This window comes from Typopeltis vanoorti, chromosome 22 (genome assembly GCF_054136105.1).
Source record: "Typopeltis vanoorti isolate ZY-2024b chromosome 22, IOZ_Tvanoo_1.0, whole genome shotgun sequence".
NCBI lineage: Eukaryota > Metazoa > Arthropoda > Arachnida > Uropygi > Thelyphonidae > Typopeltis > Typopeltis vanoorti.
The window spans coordinates 34249660-34267349 of record NC_143570.1 but is presented as its reverse complement, the minus strand read 5'-3'; the positions used below and the strand labels follow the sequence as shown (position 1 = coordinate 34267349).

Genomic DNA, 17690 nt, shown 5'->3' with positions numbered 1-17690 from the left:
TCCATATTTAATTTACCATCTTCACTAAAAATCGCGTCTAAGTAGCTGAAATGTTTTACTTGTTCCACAGGTTCTCCATTCACAACACAGTTGACATTTTCAGTGATTCTGCCTATTTTCATTGTCTTTGTCTTTTTATTGCTGACCTTCATACCATATCTATTACAACAGTTATTCAATTTAGTCAGAGAATCTTGCAGACTTGTTGCGGATTTATTTAGAAGTATAACATCATCTGCATAAAGCAAAGAGCTGACATTAACATCTCCAATTTTGATATCATGTTTAATACCACTTTCCTTCATAATGTGATCCATATAGATAATGAATAACAGCAGGGATAACATACATCCTTGTCTCACATGAGATTTAACATTAAACCATCTTCCTGTATTTCCTTCAATTCTAACTGCCGACTTACAACTCAAATAAAGACTAAGTATTGCTTGATATAATGCCCCATTGACACCATATAACTGTAGCGTATTGAATAGCTTCTCTCTTGTCACCTTTTCATATGCCATGCCTTTTCAAAATCGACAAAACTTAAATACAGATCTGTGTTATATTCCCATGATTTCTCAACTATTTGTCGTAAAGTGAAGATCTGATCCTGACAGCCTCTATTTGGCCTGAATCCAGCTTGTTCTTCACCAAGCTTTTCTTCCACAATTCTTCTCAACTGTTTCTCAAGTATACTTGCATATATCTTACCAGGAACACTCAATAGGGATATACCTCTAATTCTCACATTCAGTTTTATTTCCCTTTTTATATATAGGTACTATGAGAGCTCTACTCCAATCATTGGGAATTTGTCCCTCTGTCCAGGCATTCTGAACTATGCAGTGCAGCCACTGTAAGACTTTTATACCACCATACTTCAGCATTTCTGGTCGAATATCATTTGATCCTGCTGCCTTTCCACATTTCAAGCCTTTGATGGCTTTTTCTACTTCAAGTATGGATATGTATTCCTGACTGCATGCCTGTTGAGTGTTTTTTTTATCACTGTGCAATCATCACCGCTTGTTTCATTTAGCAAATTTTCAAAGTAATTACTCCATACTTCAAGGAAATCTTTTTTTCCCATTTTCATTTCACCTTTATCATCTCTAACTCCTTTTACAGCACTCTGTCCTCCATTCCTAAGTTTCTTCAACAACCTCCAGAATATTTTGCCACCTTCTTAATATTTAATTTCTATGTTCTTGCCAAAGTCCTCCCATGACTTTTGTTTAGCTAGTTTTACACAGTGTTTAGCTTTCTTACATTTGTCTCTGTATTCTCTAAGAGCACAAACTGACTTATTTGCCAGGAACTTTTGATATGCTTTCTTCTTTTCCTTCACTGCCTCTTTAACTTCCTGTGTTCACCATGGAGTTCTAAGTTTTCTATCCTTGCAGACAACTTCACCACATGCCTCTCTAGCTGAATCAATCAGGGTTTTCTTCAAGGCTTGCCACTGAATCTCCAAGGTTTGGTTCCTGTTCTCAAACCCTTTTATTTTTCCTTCAATAATCTTTGTGTATTTTAGTCTACAGCCGACATCTGAGATGTAAAGAAACCTAAATGACACAATGCAATAAAAAAATTAAGGTTTTATTTTACACTAATTATGATCAGCCTACAAAAAAGACCCAAAATTCACTGAACTAAATTATGAGAGACATTACACTGCATACTTTATATCTTACATAAACAATAAAGCATGTGTGTGTGCGTTAACTAACATGATCTGCACTATCAAGTTCAATAACAATTCCTTTAATGTCAGTTTTATCTATTAAAAATAATCCTGCTAGTTATATGTTTTGAAATTGAAAAAGGATTTTATTCCTGAAGTTATGCAAGTATGTAACTGAATAAATAAATAATTAATTTTTACCTTCATAATTATGTTTTAGTTATACCAAAATCATTAAAATGGATAAAGAAAACCACAGGAGCTTGAAGTTGGAATGAAACATTTTCTTATGTGAAGTTTATAGTTCAGCATACATTTTAGTCAGCTGAATGGAAGGAATGATAATACAGCAAGTTTATCAATTTTTAAAAGATGTCTAAAATTTTAAAATGCTAATGAACTTTTCTTCTTTCTCATCTTGCAAGTGACTAGTTAAGTGCCCCCATGAAAAAACAGTCATATTAAATGTGTCATATTAAAAATCAGGATATCAGGAAACAACTTGATATTGTGGGCATCCAGGAATATGTCAGCAGAGCTAATCTCGGGTGGTATGGTCACATGTAAACAGAACAGGAAAGGAAAGATTAGCAAAATATGTGTTCTTTGCTACATTGGTTGGAAAAAGACCCAAAGGAAAACCAAGATGTAGGTGAATTGATTAAATTAATTGAAATTGATTAAGTTAATTGAGATTAATTGATTAAATTAATATATTAATTAATTGATTAATTAATATAACTGAGTAAAAAAGTGCTTTAGAAGGCAGAAATATAAGCTCTGATAATGATGGAGTCTTGGCAGATAACATATTAATTTGGAGGGAAACCGTTGATAGGAAGTTATTAAAGATGTAAGTTTTTCATGTAGTATCATCGCAATATGCTGTACACCCCTTAAGGAATTTGTGATGAAGATGAAAAAATTATCACCATCTGCTGCTGTCTTTGGTCATTTCTATCATTTCTCTTCAAGTATGGTTCCTGACTCATGCCTGGTCAGTGTTTTTTACCACTGTGCTGACATCACTGTTTGTTTCATTTAGCAATTTTTCGAAGTAATTAGTCCATACTTCAAGGATATCATTTTCTCCTGTTTTCATGTCACCTTTATCATCTCTAATTCCTTTCACAGCACTCTTTTCTTCATTTCTGAGCTTATTCAACAACCTCCAGAATATCTTGCCACCTTCTTGATATTTATTTTTTATGTTCTTACCAAAGTCCTCCCATGACTTTTGTTTAGCTTTCTTACATTTGTCTGTGTATTCTCTAAGAGCACAAGCTGACTTATTTGCCAGGAATTTTCGATATGCTTTCTTCTCTATTTTTCTCTTCTCTATTTTTCTATCCTTACAGACAACCTCACCACATGCCTCTCTGGCTGAATCAATCAGTGTTTTCTTCAGGGCTTGCCACTGAATCTCCAAGGTTTGGGTGCTGTTCTCAAACTCTTTCATTTTTTCTTCAATCATGTTTGTGTATTTTAGTCTACAGTTCACATCTGAGAGCTGCTCAACTTTTATTCACTTTAAAACTTTCTTATATGTTCTTCTTTTCAATATGAAATTCAATTTTATCCTGCTCAAGACTAAATGGTGATCACTTCCAATTTCAAATCCTTTGTACACTCTGGTGTCCTGCACCAGGGAGAAAACGTCACTATCAACAATAACATAGTCAATGAGACTTTTCTTATTCCTTGCCTCTTCTCTCCATGTGAATTTGTGCACATTTTTATTGGAGCATTGGCATGTTTATAATCATCAGTAATAAAGATCTGAATTCTTATTCTGATTATGTGTGTAGATTTTGTAGCAATGACTTTGTAATGTTATAGGCCTATAATTTTAGCACCTTTGCTTATCTCCTTTGCTGAATATTTGTATTATGATTCTAGTTTTTGTCATCTTAAATTTCACCAGTGTGCAGTGTTGGGTTAAAATAGCTGGTATGCCCATCCATATTTCCATAGTTCAGTAGGCAGTTCATCTCTAGAAGGTGTTTTAAACAATTTCATTTGGTTTACTACATTCAAAATTTCTTCTTTTATTACAGATAGTTTTTGTTCTCTCTGAAAAAGTATCTGATAATATTCACTAAAATAAAGAGCCAAAAGATGTCATTTCAGCAATGAACAATTATATAAATCAAGTGGATATTAAATCCAGCATTATTTCAAAGATGAATGTAGAAACGAATGTAGAAACTATGAAAGTTTTGTAATGAAGTTGACCAGAGAGCTTACAGGAATACATTCGTTTGCTGGCATCTACGAGGTGCCCTCGCGCAGACATATAGAAGGCATAGGTGCTTTAAGCATCTATATATATTCGCCTTTTATAGGTCCATTTTGATAAGGTTTCACTGGTCTCGCAACCAACCAGTTTGAAACAGCTGTCAGGTCAGCGAAAAATGGAGCAATAAAAGGCGAAAATATAGACACTTAAAGTGCCTATGCCTTCTATATGGTCTGAGGTAGTGCAAGTTGTAAATGCGAGTGTATTTCTGTAAGCTCTCTGGTCAACTTCATTAAGAAACTTGCATAGTTTCTACATTCAGCTTTGAAATAATGCTGGATTTAAAATCCACTTGATTTATATAAATCTGATAATATTCCTTTATTATGTTTAAAATTAACATTTCAGTCTCATTTTTAGTGGCCTCTTTTAAATTATTTCTGATAATTCTTTTATAGTTTTATATAGCATCTATCATTCTTTATATTCGCTTCTTCACACATTTTTGCTTTTTTTTTTTTTTAACACTAACTTAGTGTTAATATTAATCATGTTATATTAGTATTATTTACTTAAGGTCTTTGGCCTGCTGTTTTTAAATTTCAATTTAAAAACACTAATGTCTTCTTCCTCTCTTTTAGCTGTGGTGTCAAAGGTTTTCTATTCATTTAACTGCAACCTTACTCAAGGATAAGGTGGTTAGTCCTATGCTTCTCGGTATATCCTATGTCTGTAGAAGTGTTGAGTTCTCAAGGCTTGTTTGCCTGCTGTCAGGATAACCCCCCCCCCAGATAAACTGGGGAGAAAAACCACGCAGTCCATGCCCAAGACTGACTAACTTGGCTATGTCTGAAAAAGATCCTAGGAATCGAGCCCACGACACTCCTTTCCAAGGCATAAGGTTGCGAAGCAAATAGCCACTTGGTTAACCATGCGGACTTAAACTAAGTCAATTTCAACTTTTGCAGCTAGTAATTCATGGTCAGAAACAAAGTCCAGTTTCTTTAATATTCTTACATTTCCGATTGAATATTTACAGTTAATTTTAATCAATGTAGTTTTTAAGCATGTATGGTGCTTGAAATACACAGACTGTTATTTTGCAGAATTCCTGGAATCTTTCACTTCTTTCATCTACTCCAAATTTACCCATCATATCGTTCATGTCTGATGAAAATCTCAATATTGGCCTTGAATTCTCCCATCACTATTAGAATGCCCTTTTAGTTGCTGGCAGAAGGTGCCCAATTCTTCATCTTTGTGTGATTGATTTGGACAAAACGTTTCCTTTTAGTCTGTTATCATTCTTGGGCAATGAGGTTCAATGACAGAGTGACAACTTATATGACAGAATCACATGAGTTGCTTAGGAGGAAATATTTTGGTCGATGAATAATATCAGGAAAACTAGAAGTCATTCATAGAAATTGAGTAAGAGTGTGATTAATAGAGGCTTGAGGACTAGATTTTTTGCTTGCAGATTAGTGAATGAGTGGAACAGATTGCCAGAATCAGTTGTGTGTACTTTGGCAAAATATGACAGATATTGTACAGGTATTGATAATTGTTGATTAATGTTTTTTTTTTGTTATTTATTTATTTTTAATAGACCTCCCTCTATGAGTCTTTGGACTCCAAGAAAGTGCCCATATAATAATAACATTCATTTATCAAAATCCAAATGTATTATCTATTAAATGGAAATTCAAACTGCTGTGCCATTTTCCAAAGTTGTGATGATCTCTGCATATCACCCCTTATGATACATGAAATAATGAACATTCCACCTTGATATGTTCCTTCTTTCACATCAAAAAATTATCAAGAAATCTGACAAACAAGGGAATCAGATTATCAAATATCATGATCATCATGCAATTCTATAATCATCAAAAAATGCAAAAATAATGGGATTTATTTTCAGGTTTTTAATGTTCGGTATGCCAGACTAAAGAAATTTTATATGTGAAATGGGAAGTAAGATGATGTGGGATATATGATGGTGATAAATTATATGCATTTCATTTTCATTTGGGAAAATCAACAGTCTAGTATGTGACATTTTAACTTATGAAACCTATTATATACAGAAACAATTTCGCACAATAATATATACTGGTTCATTAATGTGAAGGAAACAAATTATGTATAATTCTTGATTTCCTGCTTCTTTCTCTGCTGATGGTTTCGTACTTTTTTAACCTTAACGATAATACTTTTTTTTTTTATCGCAATGAACAACTTTCAGAAATCAAATGACTCAAAAACGTGCTATTATCTAAAGCATCGTTATCTCTATCTTCACAAAACAAAATAATAATAAATAAATAAAATAATTAAGAAGCATCTAAATTTCTGTTCTCTGGATGCTTACTGAATATCACAACTAGAACATAATCCTCCTCCCCAACCCAACATCTCCACACACCAATTACTCAAGAAACATCTAAATATCTGTTCTCAAGATGTTTACTAAATCTCATTAGGCCCTCATGATTAAATTCTTGAATTAAAAACATTGCAATTTTTTTCCTATACCAAAATTCCACTGAATTAACTTAATGAAAGTATACAATGAAGTATTTCGATGTAAAATAAAAAATAATAATAAAAGTGAAAAGCTAAAACAAGCAAATTTTACTTCATATTGAATAATCAGTAAACAGAAAGTTGTTTAGCTTTCGCACATACACAAATCTTTAATATATACTATGCCATTTCCTTTAAATAAAAAATATGAAAAAATATTCGCTCACCTCAGTTTATCCCACACATACATATAAATACAAATTTTAGCACTTCTACCTTCGAAATAAAAAAAGAAAAAAATAATGTAAACAAAGTCCTATAACGTGAATAAATACGTCAAACACGTTTCTATGCTATTCGCATCATGTGGATTCCACCTGCGCGACCTCTTTAGAGTGCTTTTCAAGGTATATGAAATTTATATATGTCATATGATATATAAAATGATATATGTTTATTTTTACTTATTTTTTTTAAAAAAATAAGCATTATCGTAGACTTGCTATTTCACACACTGGATATTTCGTAAAAAATCAGCAAACATGACACTGGACGATAGAGCTAAACGGCCTCGCCTACTCCCTATATATGAGAATAAAAAGGCGTTAGCTGACTTTTTTTTTTCCTGATTATTATTATTATTATGGCACCTCCAAGGAGTCCAAAGACTCATAGCGGAAGGACACTCCACTCTTTTCCAGTAAGCACACGGCATAATTCTCCCCTACTACTTAACTCTCCATCCACCCCAACTACCTCCCGTCACGACCAAAAACGTTTTTTTTTTTTTTCTGTCTGTAAACTGCGTGCTTTCATGGCCGATTTACCTGTATATGTGTGTAACTGATTGTAAGTTATTGGTTATTCATTGATATGATCGAGCATTCTAGAGAAGGTTTCTGGTACAGTACCTCGTATATAAGAATATTTTATTGTTGGACGGATTGGGATTTATACGAGGGTGGTCTGAAAAGTTCTCGGCCAAACAATGAAAAAAAAATTTATAATTTCAAAATTATTTTTATTTTTCAACATAATCTCCCTTAAGACTAATTATCTCGTCTCTGTAGTAGTTCTAGGTAATATCTGCAAAATCCCCCTCTACAGCTAAATCACCTCTTGCTTTGATGAAAAATGCTGACCAGCAAAGAAGAGTTTTAGTTTCGGGAAGAGATAGAAGTCAGAGGGGGGGGGGGGGCCAAATCTGGGAATAAGGTGGATGTTCCAACAATTCATAGTGCATATCTCTTAATTTTCTCATTTCCAAAATACCTTTGTGGGCAGGTGCATTGTCCTGGTGAAAGATGTTTTTTTCTTCTGCAAACCGGGTCTCTTCTCACGAATTTTTTCGTCTAGTCTGGTTAAAAGATCGGAAAAATATTCCCCGGTTATTGTTTTACCCTTTACAAGATAATAAATAAACAAAATGCCTTTAGCATCCCAAAACACCAATACCATGACCTTTCCTGCTGATGGAAGCGGCTTTATCTTCTTTGGCGCTGAACAACCGGCTTCTGTCCACTGTTTTGACTACTGTTTGGATTTTGGTGCGTAACCGGGAATCCAAATCTCATCCATGGAAATAAATCGACGCACAAAATCAAATCTATTCTTGTTAAAACGCTCCAAACACTGTTCAGAGATTTTGATGCGAGTGAGTTTTTGATCTGCTGTGAGCAAGCACGGCACCGATCTTGAGCAAAGCTTTTTCGCATGCAATTCTTCATGTAAAATATATCCTACACATTAATGAAATAAAGAGCCAAAAGGTTTCACTTCGGTGATTTTAAAATTATGTAAATTTAGGGGATATTTAATCCCACATTATTTCAAAGCCGAATAAGAAAACTCTAAGATAGAAATCAAAGCAGTTCATGCCGAATATAGCAAACTATAAAAGTTCGGCAAGTCCAAGCGTGAGCAAACACCTGGGTAGTACAATAGAAACACCTGGGTAGTACAAGGGAAACTTGTTGTAAAGGTGGATAAAGCTAGGATCGCAATTCTTAGTATTTGCCCTAATGTAAAACTCATCCCCTAGGAGATGTAAGTTGTTTTAAGTTAAGGAAGATAGGTCACTACCCAGACCGGTTTCAACCTTTATTGAGGTCTCATCAGTGAGGTCATATTTAAATAATTTTAACATCGCCGAAGTGAAGCCTTATGGCTCTTTATTTCATTAATTTATCTGTGCACCTTTTTGATAACTAGTACTGTAAAGTATTAAAGCTATTATCACTATAATATTGGTATTATTTGGTCTACCTACTCGCTGATGAGATCTCAATAAAGGTTGAAACCGGTCTGGGTAGTGACCTATCTCCCTTAATGTAAAACAACATACATCTCCTAGGGGATGAGTTTTACATTAGGGCAAATACTAAGAATAGCGATCCTAGCTTTATCCAACTTTACAACGAGTGCCTGGTATTATATTACCCAGGTGTTTACTCACGCTTGGACTCGCGAACTTTTATAGTTTGCTATATTCGGCATGAAACTCTTTGATTTCTATCTTAAAGTTTTCTTATTTGGCTTTGAAATAATGTGGGATTAAATATCCCCTTAATTTAAATAATCCTACACATTCTTTTGAAATGCCTATATTCTCCGCAATTTGACTCGCCAGTCATCCAATACCATATCGTCCACTTGTTCAATGATTTCTGGTGTTGTATTTTTTGGACATCCTTCAAGTGGATCATCTTCGAGGCTGGTACGGCCACGACTAAACTCGGCAGCTCATTTCTTAATTATCCAAAACGGAGAAGAGTGGCCAGAAATTTTATGAATTTCGAATCATTTTCTTTTGCCGTTAAATCTTCTTTTAGAAAGAATTTTATAACCGCAAATGGATAGAATTTTATCAATTTTATTCACTTCAAGGGATACAGACAACACTTCTGATTCAGACAACTATACAGCTGTCTGAATAAAACAAACTACTTGATAGAATAACTTGCAATTTCACATGGATGCTTATGACAGATGTACTAACTTAGAAAAAGGAATTCTTGCCGATAGTGTTGCCATCTATGGTCGAGGCCGAGAACTTTTCAAACGACCTTCGTAAACTGCTAGGAATTGAGCAGAAAACTCTTGGTTGGTGAGTGAAGTGTTACAGAAAGTGAAGGAGAGTAGGCAGGTCTTTCTTAAAATAAATAAGACAAAATTACACATGTTTTGACAGCATTAAAATTCACTAAATGATCTACTTACCCATTTTAGAATCTAATAGCTCGGTGTTTAATGAAGTAGTTGACCTTTTATGACCTTTCGCATTATTCTCGAAACTATTGACATGAAGCAATAGAGATAAGATTAAGGTTTTCTCACATTTTTAAGGAATTGGCTGGGCAAATTGTTGCGTCCATGCTGTTGACATATACTATATAAGTATGACAGCATACGTAGGAGATACAGGATAGACGATTGTTCTAGATACTAGAACACAAGCTTTTAGATCAACTGGGACTAAGTTTAGTTCAAGGAAACTTAGTATCAAGGCTATTTGAGCATTTTAGATATCTCTGAACAAAGATTGGAGGAAGCTAGCTCTTCAGCAGTTTGTGCAATCATAGGAGGTGATTTGCCTTCCTCTACTCAACACACTGATGTTGAGAAATAGGCCTTATCATTAGGAGATATCATGATTACTATTCTTCAACGAGGATAAGATAAGAGCATGAGATGGACTGATAGAAGGAAAATCTGTAGAAAAAGAAACATAGACATAGCTATGGGTCAGAAGACTCGTAGCGAGAAGTGCAATGACACTGCTCTACATGGTGCTAGAGCTAGTTATGAACTGAATACGAATCCTTATATTCATATTCTAGAGGATATGAATCCTCACAATCTCCCAACATGCTTCTAGTTGTGAGCAGGATGTTGGCAGAATAAGAGGATTATCTGATACTCTGTGAGAGTGGTGAACGATTTGTGTTAGAGCATTATTGAATGCGCAAACAATTCTACTTCTATGCCAGTTATAGAATTTAGAAAGAAAGATGAGCATGTATTATTATTATTATTATTCGTATTGTAGTAGTAGTATCAACTACTCCACTCTCATCCACAGTTAATCATACTTCAACTTAAATGCATTCAGTATCCCTGCCTTTACCATACTCTCTGGCAATGCATTCCAATCACCCACCACTCTCCACGCAAAAAAAATCTACTCCTCCTTCCCCTCTCTCCTTGCTCTCACCCAATTTATGCAGCTTCCAGGGATGGCCTCATCATTTTCACTCTGTCTTTACATATATTCTATGAAAAATCTCATCTACGGTAATCTGGTAATTAACCCTTAACAACTTATACGACTCGATCATGTTTCCCCTCTTCCTTCTAATCACCAGGCTCAATAATTTGCATTCTCTCAATCTATCCTCATATTCTAAATTTCAAAGACCAAATATCACCTTAGTAAATCGTCTCTAGATCGTATAACATCTCATCATCTTTTTCAAAATCTGGTGACCAAATCTGTGCACAGAAATCGATATGCAGATTGATCAAATTCTTGTACAATGGAATCGAAACATCCTTTTATACGTTAGCGTTCTCTGCATCTTTCCCATAATGTGTAGTTGTCCTCACAATTTTAGCAAAATGTTCACAAAATTTCAACTCGCTATCTACCACAACCTGCAAATCGTTCATTTTCTCTACCTCCTCCAAAATATTTCCAACGAATCCCATACACTGCATTCCATATGTTCCTCCTAAATTTTAAAAGCTTACATTTTGTAACATTAAATTGACATCCGCACACTATTGCACATTCAGACAGTCTATTTAGGTCCTCTTGCAAAGCATTTGCTCTACTTTTCATAACTCTCCCCAACATTGCATCATCTGCAAACATCTCTATATCACCATTTCTGCCTTTTCCAATGCCATTTATATACAAAATAAACAATAACAGCCACAAAAAGAGACCCTTGCAGCACGCCACTAGTGATTATCGTCTTCTGGCATATCAGTCCCAGAAGACGATAATCAGAGAAGACACAACCTGCCAATACCTATCAGACAGCCAATCTTTAAACTAATGCATTAATCTACTATCCAACCCCTTCTGTTCCAATTTAATTACTAGCTTATCATGTTGCAATCTATCAAAAGTCTTTGCAAATTCTAACTATAGTACTGTATATGCAACCCCCATTGTCCAATATATTCGTCACCAAAAAAATAAAATAAAATAAATCAGCTAACACCTTTTATTTCCTTATAGGGAGTAGGCGAGGCCTTTATGCCCTATCTAGTTTTTGGAGACTGAGTTCAATCTCCATCGGTAGCCAATCGAAGATAACTGGCCCATGTCTATCACTAATTATAGCATCCACCGATGAAGAGGCTGGCAAACAAGTGCTGCCATCTCTTGGTACATAACTCTAACAAGATTTGTTACTGTCTGAAATAATGTGGGTACTACGGTCAATTTTCTTGAGTTTATGGGATAAAAAAAACCAAAGTTTCTGGGAGGAAAAACCGCTTTCCCGTGCCAGAGATCGACTAACTCTGGAATTGGTCGAAGAAAGGCTTAGAAAAAGCCTTTCTTTGACCGAGTTCAAGTCTAGTCGCCGAAAAAGTCGGCGACTAGACTGGAACTTAAGTCTGACTTCAAGCGGCCAAGCGCAGAGGACGCAAGCGCCACTTCCACTGAGCTACACAGGCCTTATATATATTCGTCACCTTGTTACATCAAGTAAGCAAATTGCAAAAACATGATAATCCTTTAGCAATCTCATGCTATCTATTAAAGAGAATTCTACATCTGTCCATTCAGTTCTGAATCCTTTTCCTCGTCAGCTCCTCCAACACCATGACCACAACTTCAGACAAGCAGATTGGCAAATGTTTGGAAGCCTTAACCTTATAACCTCCTTTATGAAACAGAACAATTTTGTCATCATCCATCCCTTTGGGACGTGGGGTAATCTAACCCTCATGCTGAAAATGTATGCTAAAGTGTTGTTAACTCATTGGAACATTCTCTCAAGAGATTTGGTGGTATAATATAGAGGTCAATGGCCTTGTTGACATCAGGGTTAGTCAATTCCTCATATACCTCCTGCTCACTCACTCACCATCAGTTCTTCCTCCCCATTTCCACTGCTTTGAAGTTCTGCATTATGTTTAATCATACTGATGGAATACGTTAATGAACTGCTCATTTAACACTTCTACAATATCCTCCTCGGTGTTCATCATTCTCCTGTTATCACTGGCCAACATCATTCTCCCATAATCATTCTTCCTTCTACTAGCCACATTTCGAAAAACTCTCTGGAATTCCTTTTCGCGTCATTTGCTAACTGCTGCTTATGCCGCACTATTGCTACCCCTACTAAGTAGTCACCTTCCTCGCTTGCTCTTTGTACTCCTCATGTTACTGATTATCTCGATCATCTTGTGCCACCTCCCAGTGCCTTTTCCCTTCAGACTGCATGCTTCACGTCTTGAGTCAATCATTTTACACCTACCTTATTTAATCTCCTGACCTTTGGAATACACACAATCATTGCCTTTGCCAGATAATACTTGAATAGAGGCTGAGCAGCACTGATTTCCTTCCAATGCAATTTTTCATTTCATGATATCACTGCAAACTGCTTCCTGGGTTTGCCATAATCACCTGCTTTATAGTTCCATCTATAACTCTGTCACAAAAGTCCTGATATGGCTGGTCACCATCCAAAGATTACTTCATGGTCATATTCACTAAATAGAGGATGATGTGACACTTCATTTACAACAATGAGATAATCAAATCCAAAACCATCGATCCAGGTGTAGCTTCTGTTACGTACTGCTTAAGATAGTTATCCCTCAAAAACCTCAAAAAATTTTCTTTGGTTCCTGATGCTGTATATTACCATAACCGAAATCTTCCATCACCCTTTTAGTATTAGCGAGGCCAATTTGTCTAATCACTTCCTTTTCATGGCCTTGCACATTACCAGGTTTATAGAAACACATTACCAAACCCAAACATTTCATCATGTCGAACTCCACTTTAGATAATACTGCTTCAAAGCCACTGTGAGTATTTGCTCCTGGCATCTCCTCGTTGCCATAGCTCCTCTGCCATCATCAATAACATTCCACTTCATTTTTTGCTATAACTGTCTTTCAACCAACCTGGTTCAACCATGTCTCACTTATACCAATAATTTTGGAACAAGTATTTTATGGATTTGATTTTATGGAAATTTATGGCATTTTAATGGAATTTGAAATCTCCAAGGAAAATTATCTTATTTTTTGGATAGTTAGACTATATTTGACTGGCTTTCAAAGACAATTTAAAAAAGTTCCGTATATTCATTAGAAATAAGAGAACAGTAAAAACAGGAAATACATTGCTTGGAAAAAAAGTCAACGGACATCAAGGGTGAGGAACAAACAGACATAGCTCCCACCTTAACAAGATATTAGATCTCCATTCGCTGTGACGACTGCAGCAATCTTATCGGCGCACTTTCAACAAGTGTGCGATAGCGATGAATGGGAATTTTGGACCTTTCTTACTGTAGGCATGTAATGAGTTCCTGAACTGTTGTGGGATGGAGGTCCCTTGACTCCATCCAATGCTCTAGTTCATTCTACAGATGTTCAATAGGGTTGAGATCAGGTGGTCTATTGCGGCCAGCCAAGTGGGGTGACGCTCATGGCTACAAACCACGCATTTACAACAGCAGTCTCATGATGTATTGCATTGTTTTGTTGATAGAAACAATGATGAGTTTCGTAGAAAATCCACAAAGCATTACATTGTCCAGAATGTTAAAACGGAGTTGAATGCTCCTGGTACCACAAAAGAGGTCCGAGGCTAAACCAGGAAAATAGGACCATACCATCACACTGCCACTTCCGAATTTCATAGTTGGGGTTATCCACTCTAGTAAGATACGTTCATCGGATATCCGGCACACTACACCCGTCTATATGCTTTATAGAGGGTATATCATATTTTTTTTGCTCCATAACACAGCTTTCTAAGCTTCCATCCCACTGAACACGCTCTTTGCACCACTGAAGACGATGCTGCATGTTTGTTTGGGTAATGTAGTGCCTTGCATATTCTGGTTCTATCACGGAAGCGCAAGTTATAAGCCTCGGTACTGAATGTTTTTGTGCAGATTCGTGTTCCACGGAACTCTGTATTCATCGTGTTGGCCGACGAATGCCGAATATCAATCTGTCGTACAGATAGGCCTGCAGCATGCCAGGCCTATCACAACGTTATTTTCAAACTCCGTCAGTGCCCTTCTCACAGCCATTTCGACAGGGTACAGCTACATTCACTTGGGAGCATCAGATTCATCCAATTTATACTGGCTATAAACACTGATCTGTTACATGATACGATGCACCTTGCTCATGGGAATATCCGTTGACTTCTTTCCAATCAGTGTATAGGTCATTCATTGAAGCAAGAAAATTTTACGCCAAGGTAGATCATATCAAGGGAATCCATTGTGTGATGACCTCTGGTTGGATATGAGCTTTGAGAAAAGTATATTTGACTTCCCTCTTATTAAGCGCTCCATCAATAATAATGTTGAGGTGAGCTGACCAAGTGCCAAACTTTCAACAACACAAATACAGCAGAAAAACTAAACGAGGTGGTGGTATAATAATAATAATGAGCTAACATAAATTGGAATTAATATAAATAAATCATAAATTAGAATATGAGGAAAATATACGCATCAAAGGTTAAAATATCAAACAGGATGACTCTTTCATATTAAACGCAATGTACCGATCACCACAAAACTTCTTGATGAATTAAACAGATAGCTTTCTACCTCGGAAGAAGGGGCCTCAGAATACCTAATAATAATAGGTGACATAAATATAAACATTATGAACATAAATAACAACACAGCACAATATCTAGACTTCCTATCAGCATATAACATAAACCCCATCCATATAGTCGTATACACGAGAAGAGATAGTCGAAAATACAATCATCTCATACTGTATTGACCACATAACTATACGAGCACTAACTATACGACAACTAAACTGACCACATAACAATACGATAACTAAACTGGCAGACCATTATGTCACTTAACTCCAGTTGCATCTGAACAAGAAGCCTTAAAACTTACTGAGACTTCGAAACGGTATAATAGCATCATAAACGAAACTATAGTAAATGATGAAATAAGAAAAATAGATTGGATACAGATAGCATCTTCAGACTCTGCAGATGATACATATTAACCTTAAACTTACATTTAATAAAATATATAATAAAGCATTAACAGAAATAAAAATAAGCTCCCAAACCACACTGAATCCATAGAAATGTATTAACAGATATACAAAGAAAAGATGCCCTATAGAAATCACTTAAAAAGGTCACCTAACAATACAGTTTTACAAGTTGAATACAAAAGGAAACGGAATTACTTAACAACACAGATTAGAACTGCACAAAGAAACTATTATAATAACATATTAAAAACATCTCAGAATGACATAATCGAAACCTGGCACCTGATCAATGAAATGATGGACAATACACAATATTCCCTCAGAAATAATAACACACAGCTTTGCCTGAGAGCCCAAATTCCTCAAACAGTTGATAAACAACATTAATTAGCACTTCGTGAACTCTGTCCAAAATCTGCAGGAAACTTTCTCCCATTACACAAAGAAATATTGTCCACTAGGACCGAGCGACCAATTCACTGTGGTTCCCCGCCGTAAAAAGAAGAACTGTCACTTGGAAATTCATCAAATTAACCCTAACAAAGGACCAGGAATAGACGGAATCAGACCAAACGACAAAAAATACTTAACTTCTGTCCAGTTATACTAAAACTACTAAATAAAAGTTTCTAAATGGGACATATACCCGAAACACTAAAGACTATATTAATAACTCCCATACATATTTTACATGAAAAAAAGAAATATTATAAGTAATTATAGACCCATCGCCTCATTGTCTGTAATCAACCAAATCACCAAATCATGGAGAGCATTGTGTATCGCAACCGCATACATAGTAATATTCCAAATCATCACAAAAACAACATGGTTTTTAAAAAAATAAAGGAACAGCAATACTCCTGGAAGATATTACAACCTAATAAACGCTGCGTTAGATAAAAACAGAATAGTATTGGTTATTTTTACTGACCTAACAAAAGCGTTTGACACACTAATACACAAAACCTTGTTGAACAAACTAACACACATCGAAATCAGAGATCGTCTACTCCAGTGGTTTAAAGGATACAGGACAATATCTTTGTCCTGTATCCATTAAACTGGGTGGGTGAGGTCACGTCACTACAGTAAGTGGCCTCATCTAGCAAAGAAAACGAATATTAAGGAGAAGGAAAGCTCTGAAAGTGACGGATTCGAAATATACACTGACGGAAGAAAAACCGAAAGGAACGTCGGTTGTTCGTTCACTGCATACAACAGACAGTCCATAATACAAGAACGCTGTTCTAGACTGCATCCTCTCTGTTCCTACAACCAAGCAGAACAACTTGCTACAGTTCAGTCACGCACATATCTCCAAGAATTAGAACTCAACACCTCTCAGCAAAAGACAGCAACAAAATACAGTGAAGTAGAAGCACTATAGATGGCATAAAAAACCAGAACAACCATATTGCATTGACAGAACAGACAAGAAATCTGGATCGAAATCTCATTCTAGAGGGATGGGAAATCAATTTCTGCTAGGTGAAAGTGCTTACCAGAAAAGCAGGAAATGAGAGAGCGGATCAGTTGGCTAGAGAAGCAGCTAGAAATGAACGGCTAGAAACAAGTTACCAGAAATTCTCGAAATCTGCAATAAAAACACTTGCAGAAGAGAAGAGCCTAGACATTTGGGAAGAAGAATGGAAAACATAAAAAAACGGATCAACAACAAAAGAATTCTTTCCTAGCATCAGAAACAGACTCCAGCTGAAAAGACAAGCCGTTTCTCCAGGTTTAACCACACTACTAATGGGACACGGAAAACTAAGACACTACCTTCACAGATTCCATATCCTGGAATCACCATCGTGCATTTGCAGTCCACACCTTCATCAGACTGTTGACTACATACTTTACGACTGTCAGCTATTGGACTCCATCTGGATGCCCCTAATACAATACGTCATCACTTCCGGAGACAAGTGGCCAGTGTCAAGACAGAGACTTATCGAAAACTATTACATAGAATTAACTAAA

The 17690-nt window shown here is 35.9% G+C and overlaps 1 protein-coding gene across 1 annotated transcript in view; it reads right to left on the bottom strand.

The window, feature by feature from the left end:
- Nucleotides 1–6769, bottom strand: part of LOC150094295 (ralBP1-associated Eps domain-containing protein 2-like) — a 275338-nt gene extending 268569 nt beyond the window's left edge. Inside the window, exon 1 of the mRNA XM_090412058.1 lies at nucleotides 6683–6769. The gene's annotated coding sequence lies outside the window, so the exon portion shown is untranslated. The remainder of the gene's footprint in view (nucleotides 1–6682) is intronic.
- Between the last annotated feature and the right edge of the window lie 10921 nt (nucleotides 6770–17690).